The sequence below is a fragment of the Octodon degus genome, unplaced genomic scaffold (assembly GCF_000260255.1).
Source record: "Octodon degus isolate 3935 unplaced genomic scaffold, OctDeg1.0 scaffold00070, whole genome shotgun sequence".
Classification (NCBI taxonomy): domain Eukaryota; kingdom Metazoa; phylum Chordata; class Mammalia; order Rodentia; family Octodontidae; genus Octodon; species Octodon degus.
This window is the reverse complement of record NW_004524646.1, coordinates 1,052,725-1,060,119: the sequence shown is the minus strand read 5'-3', so window position 1 is coordinate 1,060,119 and position 7,395 is coordinate 1,052,725. Positions and strand designations below refer to the sequence as shown.

The following is a 7,395-nucleotide window of genomic DNA, read 5'->3' as shown; positions in this document are numbered from 1 at the left end:
TACTGATGCATTTTCCCCCCAGTAGTTTAGATGCACAATTGAGTGAATCCACAAAAGCAGAATTGGTTGATTCGGAGAGCTGGCTACCCTCAAGCTCAGAAATGCTTTCCTCAGCTGTGTCTCTTCTGCTGATAGGCCCCTCAAAGGCATTCCTTTATGGTGGCAGTGTTGTGGATCCCTAGCAGTTCTTCTTTTCCCCTTTACATTTTCATCCCTCTGCTTATACTAACCATGTATTTTGGCACAATATCTACTTCGTTATCAGAGCCTTTAGCATATTAATCATAGTTGTTTTGAATTTCATTTCATTTCTCTACATAATATTTTCTAAAAATTTTAACCCTTTACCATTTACCTTTTTGTTTCTTGCCAATCAGAATTTTTTCTTTATATTGTGCATGGTATGTCTTACTCCCTTTTCATTGATTACTTTGTCCCCTCCCTCTTTGATCTGTGGTATCGCTGCTGACTAAATCTGGCTTGTCTGTAATGCGTCCCTGATTCTGGGTTCTTCATTCTATTAATGTTTACTCATTTTGTGTGTTGGCTTTTCTTGGTACTTGACTTTTTAAAATTTGAATTAGACATAGCTCGTCTAGTCCCAGGGAAAAGCTTATGGGATGCTGATCAAGGCTGCATATAATCTATAGCCCCGGGATCTATGCTTTTCAGTACATATCTTTTTTTTTTTCCAGAAGAAACTTGTTCATCTTTTTCCATTAAAGTCTGTTGTTCCCCAGTTCCTCTCACACTTAATTAATGGAACTGCAGTGGAAATTTTTGTTTTAAAAATTATACTTTCTAACTCTGCTGGTAATATATAAGAAATCAATTGTTTGCAAATGTGGATCTTTTATCCCTCAATCTTATGAAACTCACTTATTTTTATAATTTATTTGTAAAAATTATTGGGATTTTTCTATGAAAGAATCATATAATCTTTAATATCGCTTACTTGATTTCAATCCTTTATACATGGACTAGTACTTCCCAATGTGGTATTGCTGAATAAAAGTAGAGAGTCTATTAAAAACAATTTTTATTTTTTATTTTTTTTTTGGCAGAACTGGGGATTGAACTTTGGCCCTTACACTTGCCAGGGAAGTGCTTATTCCACTGAGCCATCTCCCTGGCCCCCCAAAAACAATTTTTATATATGACACTTTTATGGACTTTCGAGATATATTCTCCACACACATAAAGAAATATTTTTCCTAGTTTACCAACTTTTAAAAAATGATAAGTGAATATCCTTAGGTATTTTGTTTTCTTTTTTCAGATGATAAATATAAGACCACGTGGACACGTCAATGGAGTAGATCCACTAAAGAGAAGTGAGGATGCAAAAGAGAAGAAACAACCTAAACTAGCGTCCTTAAGAACTTAGATGGGGCCAGGGAGATAGCTCAGCTGAGTAAGTGTTTGCCTGGCAAATGCAAGGTCCTGAGTTTGATCCCTGGTACCAAAAAAAAAAAAAAAAAAAAGAACTTCGAGGGTGGATTTTTATATAGTTCTTTGAAGACTAAAGTACTTAACATGGTGCCTAGCCTGTTAATTTTCTGTGGTTGCTATAATAAATGACTACAAGCTTTGCATCTTACAACAACATAGATTCATTGTGCCTTAAAACACCAGACAGTAAACCCTAAATATTCTCTGATAGTTCTGAAGGTAAGAAGTCTAAAATCAGACTCACATGGCTGACGCCAGGGTATCAGCAGGACTACATTCTTTCTGGAGGATCCACACAAGGATCTGCTTCTTGTCTCTTCTAGCTGGTAGAGGCTGCCAACAATCCTTGGCTTGGGGTCTCTTCCTCCAACTTCAAAGCCAGTAGTATGGTGTTCTCAAACCATTCTATGCTTCTGTTTTAACACTGTCTTCCTTCCATACGATAACATTTATTAATAATTAGGCCTACCTGGAAGTCTAGGATGACGTCTTGATCTCAAAAATCCTTAACTTATTTTCATCTACAAAGTCTTTCTGTGTACAATACCACATTATATTCCCAGGCTCTGTGGATTAGGACACCAAAGTATGGGTGACCGTCAGTCAGCTTTCTACATTGAGCAAGCGTTGGATTACATGTTGGTTTCCCAGGTCCAGAACGGATGGGCATTGTCAGTTCCGTGTAATTTCACCCCACATTTCTCAGCAAATGGAAGCTGCTATGAAGACTATTTTAAAAAGAGATGTTTCTGCCATAAGCTGCCAGCTCCAGGTCTATCTTATTGTTTTGGGAATAATACATTGGGCAATTTCTAGCTGACCAAAGGTTGTTAGTAAAGCCCCCAATTATTAGTACATCTTGTACTTCAGTACTTCCTGTGTCACTGCCCCAAAAGCAAAGTAGTCTCCCTTCCCCATGTGACTTACTTCCTCGCTGTCTTTTTTTTTTTTTTCTTAATGTATTTAGTACAGGGTCTTACTACACAGATTGGACTTGTAGTGATCCTCCTGTTTTCAGTCTCCCAAGCGCTGAGATTACAGGCGCCTGCCACCACGCCCAGTCTCAGTCGATGTCTTAGCATGCCCGGGGGTCAGGGCTGGCATGCCCAGTTCCTGAGTTTGCCTAAAAAGGGGCTTCAATCCACTAAACTCTCTGGCTTGCCCCCTCCTCGCTGTCATGATAGAGGCTCGCGAAGCCACCTCACCAGACTTCTTCCACAGAATACGGAAATCCCTCTGCTCAGCTCCAAGACTCCTTTGCTTCTGAGCACCCACCCCGTCCCAGGGAAGGAGCAGCTACCTGTGTAAGCCTTCCGTCTTGTAAATTTATTTAAAATTTTGATACTTTGCTCACCATGATTTGTTTGCAGCCATTTTTTCTTTCTATTTTTGACCTAGAAGACCAACATACATATTTTAATCTAAACTAAATAAACTAATAAATAATCATTAGTAAACTAAATAATGGACACCAAAGATATCCACATTTAATATTGTATTAAACTATTAGTTGTCCTCATTATTGCACTTTTTTGGCACTTAAAGTTTGCTCCTGAGGTTCACCCTAGTTTCCAATGCTGGTCAGTATTTGTATATATTTTCTCTACTGTCATTTTGGAGGGATACTCCTGGCAAAAGTTCAAACTTTATCTGAGGAGAAAAGTACAAAGCTGTTAGGATTTACTGAGATAACAAAAAAGGAAAAACATCCCCTAACCTCTGAAAGGCACCTGGTCCAAGTGATTCTCTTTGCTGCCAATTGCCTTCTCCAAGCGAAAAAGGATAAACTAATTTTATACCTATTCAGTCCAATAAAGCTCATTGTCCTACCTCTACCTCCAGTGATAAGAGGCAGGAACAGTTCATTTTCCGTTGCTAAGCAACGCAAAAACAGCGCCCCGCATGGGTCTTGGCCACAGAGGCTGAGAGGGATCACCGTCTAAAGTCCGTGTTTGCATTTTGAAGTCAACAATAATTGCAGTTCTCGATTAGCGTTCATTAAGATGGTTTATGCCTGGACTAGCTCCAATATCCACTCAGCGGTTTCAATGGGTTGTTCTCCTAGGGAAAGAAATATTTGGCAATAAAAACCCTGCGCTGATTTCCCCTCGGTAGGTTGGGGGATTCTGGGCACCATCCGCATGCAGTTCCCTAGCCGGGGAGAACAAGCTTCTCTTGAAGGTTCAGAAAGAGGAGAAAGTTCCACCTCCCGCTGGCTTTCTTCCACCCTTCCCAAAAAGTAGGCCAGTGGCGCAGAAGTCAGCGCTGTGGCTTGAGCTCTTGCTATTCCGGGTAGACGGAGCGCACGACCCCATTTCCCCCGAGCCCAGCAGGCAAGCTCGGGAAGGGCCTCCGCGCGTCGCTCCCGGACTCGGGCCAGCGAGAGGCGCGCCCAGCGGCTGACGGGCTCCTGCCTGCCCGGCCCGGCCCGACCCGGCCCGGCCGGGGGCCGAACAGTGGCGTCTGTGTGCAGGCCGGGCCTCAGCCGCGACCCGGCCGCGCTGGCCGCCGCCTCCCAGGTGTTGACTCACCGCGCGGGCGGGCGGCGGGCGGAGCGCTGCCGGGCGGAGGAGCAGCCCGGCGCCTTGCCTAAGCTCCCCGCGCCCCGGCTCCGGGGGCCAAGTCTGCGCTGAAAATAAAACCAGAAAACAGCTTAAAGCAATTAGCGAGGATGTTATTCTCCGTTTTAGACCCATTCCAAGACACCCTTGCACTGGCTGCACTTTTCAAAGGAGAGTGGCTCCTGGCTCCCGTCTTTTCCGCCCTGAGGAATTCTTGGGGCCACCCCGCATTGCAAGCCCGCCTGCGCCCCCTCGTGTACGCAGGCGCCCAGAGCCACGCGCAGTGTGTCTGGGTCGGGCCGGGCCGGGCCGACCTGGTGGGGACTTCAGGGCCGGACAGTCTCCTTCCCAGGGGACTGATGACACAAAACCTGCACTTCCATTCCGGATTTAGTGTATGATTTGAGAAACCGTCTTCGCGTTCGTTCCTAATTGCTTCTGACTCCAGCCTGTCCCGTCTGTTTGCGGTGGAGCAGGAGACTTTCTGCCTCTCTCCGTGACCCAACAGAAGAGAAGACCAAGCAGGAAACGTACCTCAGTGGCACTGAGAAGCCACGGCCTGACCCCGCGTCGGGGCGGGCGTGTACAGCAGCCAGACCTCTCTGCACCCAGCTGCAAGGTCCTTTGTTGCGTTACTGTTGTTAAAATGTATATTCGGGGGCCGGGGAGATAGCTCAGACGCATAAGCATCTACCTGGCAAGCCTAAGCAAGGTCCAGAGTTGATTCCTGGTACCCCAACAACAAACGTCCGTTAAAATGTATATTCATCTCTTTGGCGTACAGAAACAACCCAGGGCCATGGACGGACAGATAAGGAAGGTCAGAAAGTTCTGAACTCCAAGTCTTTGTGTCTTGATAATTTGATGATTCTTTCCCTTTCCATTCTTTCTGTTTGTCTGTGAAAAGCAGGCAGAAGAGAGTTCAAGTAAATGTAAAAAGAATCTGTTGTCCCCAAACACAGCCAGAAGAGACCCTGCAGTGGGATGCGAATATCAGGAGCCATGGAAGCCTACATAGGAGGGTTAACAACCACCTCCTTAGGATAAGTAGAAGTTTTTGTACTGAAAATCTTGAGTCCTCAATCACACGGTCTCCTGAGATTGACTACTTTGTTTAGTGTCAAGAACAGGGGCACAAATAGTTTCATATCTGTGCCAACTTTAGGTTATTGAGGAGCCTAAAATACTGCATTTGGAGTGTTCCTGAAGGTTGAGTTGGAGGAAAAGCATCATGATTGATTGGTGATGTCTTCCATGGGCACAGAACAGAGGAGAGCTGGTATCCATGGCAACAAGGCAAGAAGAAAAGATAGCGCTCCATCTGAAGAAAGCTAACCCAGGGAGCCCTTCAGTGGTGGTCATTCCTGAATTGCTGACGTGGTTTTTCCGCCTTCTCAAGTCTCATAAGGTCCATGGAACTTGCTCTTTCCCTTTTCCCTTTCTTTGTTTAGGGCGCCTCACAGCTGATGCGAAATAACCACAGAATGGAGGCAAGAATGCATCTGATCGCCACTGTCCCTGAAATTGTCGGGTGACAACTGAATCCCTGCGTGCAAACTGAACATGGCTACATGCCCAGTAGGTGGGTAAGTGCTGTGGGCATACAGAGAAGGGAGGGAGGCACAGAACGTTTGCAAGGTTAGATCCTCTTCAGTCGCACAGCCTTGCAGAGCCGATGAGAGAGCCGGAGTCACTGCCTGCACCCGACAGCATCACAAGAGATGGGAGCAGCGGCAAGCAAGAGGGTAAGCATCTGTCTGCCCCTGACCCTGTGTCTCTCATGCAGCCTTGGATCAAAGGGAAGAAGCTGCCACTGAGGACCAGGCCCGACCCTGGCACTGGGCACCAGGCACATGCCGATGACCCCACAGGTGCCACGAGGCACCACGTAGCCTCCATGTTCCTGGTCCACAGTGTATCTTGAGCCTTCCTGGTTGTCTTCTCACCGTCTCCATTGTGGCCTCAGCCATCATCTCCTCCTCCTGGAAGTGGGAATGTGTGCTGGCCTCCTGCCAGCCTCCCTGGGCCTTCTCTCCACCTCAGCTCTAGGGTGCCCTCTGCAAGCAGCATCCAGGCAGTGATCCTTTGAATAGATGACTTCACCATCACACATGTGATGTGAAGCCTGATCTCTCTTCACCCAGACCCAAGGCTGCTTGTTCAGCTACTGTTGTTAAAATGTGTATGCAGGGGCCGGGGAGGTAGCTCAGAGGCATAAGCATCTGCTTGGCAAGTGCAAGGTCTGGAGTTTGATCCCTGGTACCATAACAACAACAAAATGTCTATTAAAGTGTGTATTCGTCTCTCTTGGGTACAGAGACAACCCAGGGCTGGGGTTATAATTCCCCATGCCGGACAGATAAGGAAGGTCAGAAAGTTCTGAAACACAGAAGTCCCCCCAGGGCCTCCCTGGTTCCTAAAATCCGGCACAAAGGAGCCACAGTATCCCTCTCCATGTCAGCTGTCCCCACCCACTCCCTTTGCTCTGACCCTTTATGCATACCTGCACCTTCATGTGGCCCCTCAGAACGAGCACTTCTCTGCCTCAGACCCTCAAAGAGATTCTGGTCCCCTCAACTCACATTGTCCCTTTCTACTTTGCTGACAGTTACCACCTGTCAGCTTGAATGTCACCTCCTCAGGGACTTCACCTAGCACCTTAGGCTCTCTTTTGGAGCACCTATCCCCAACTATGAGCAATCATTTGTAAAACTGTTCATATAACACCTTTCCCCCTCTTGCCTGTAAGGCCCATGGAAGGAGATCTGGGCCTTCCTTATTTGCCTCAGTAGTTTAGGGCCTAGCACAGCCCCCAGCACATTTCCTGGCCACAGCAGATGCTGTGCATTACTGACCAAATTGATAATAAAGGGGAAGAAGGCAGGCGGATGGATGGATGGATAGATGGATGCACGGGCGAGTGGAAGGAGCTTTCAGAGATTAAAGATGAGTTCTACCCCTTGCTGATCCTATGAGGGAGATAAGCTCTGCGGATTTGGTGTCACTATGCAGGGGAGAGAGTGAACGGAAAGCCGGATTGACCACAGCAGAGGGCCAGAGAGGACAGTCCGAGGTCACAGCTTTAGTTCCCAGGAATCTGAGGTTTGCCTTCCCAGCCTGCCAGGAATAAGTGTCCAGAATATCACCTCTCAAAATATAATTTAAAAAAGAAAAACTCCAAAGGAGAGCTGAATAGGTCAGAGGGAAAGGAGTCAAGCTTTGAGCATCCATTCACGCTGCTGGGAAAGTCAGATAAAAATAGGTCGCATTTCTGTGCTTGTGGGCCAGCTCTGAGCCACGCCAGCCCGCCACAGCAACCTAATTGCCAGACGGTATGTTGCTTTGCCAGGGACCCATCTGAGATCTAAGAAGGCACAGAAGC

At 46.7% G+C, this 7,395-nt stretch overlaps 1 long non-coding RNA gene across 1 annotated transcript; it reads right to left on the bottom strand.

Annotated features, from left to right (window-relative positions):
- Positions 1-2,553: 2,553 nt before the first annotated feature.
- LOC111817791 lies at positions 2,554-4,208 on the bottom strand. The gene is made up of 3 exons (XR_002821908.1): positions 3,984-4,208; positions 3,283-3,513; positions 2,554-2,846 (listed from the first exon to the last, which is right to left on the bottom strand). It is a non-coding gene; the product is annotated as an uncharacterized LOC111817791 (long non-coding RNA).
- Positions 4,209-7,395: the final 3,187 nt, after the last annotated feature.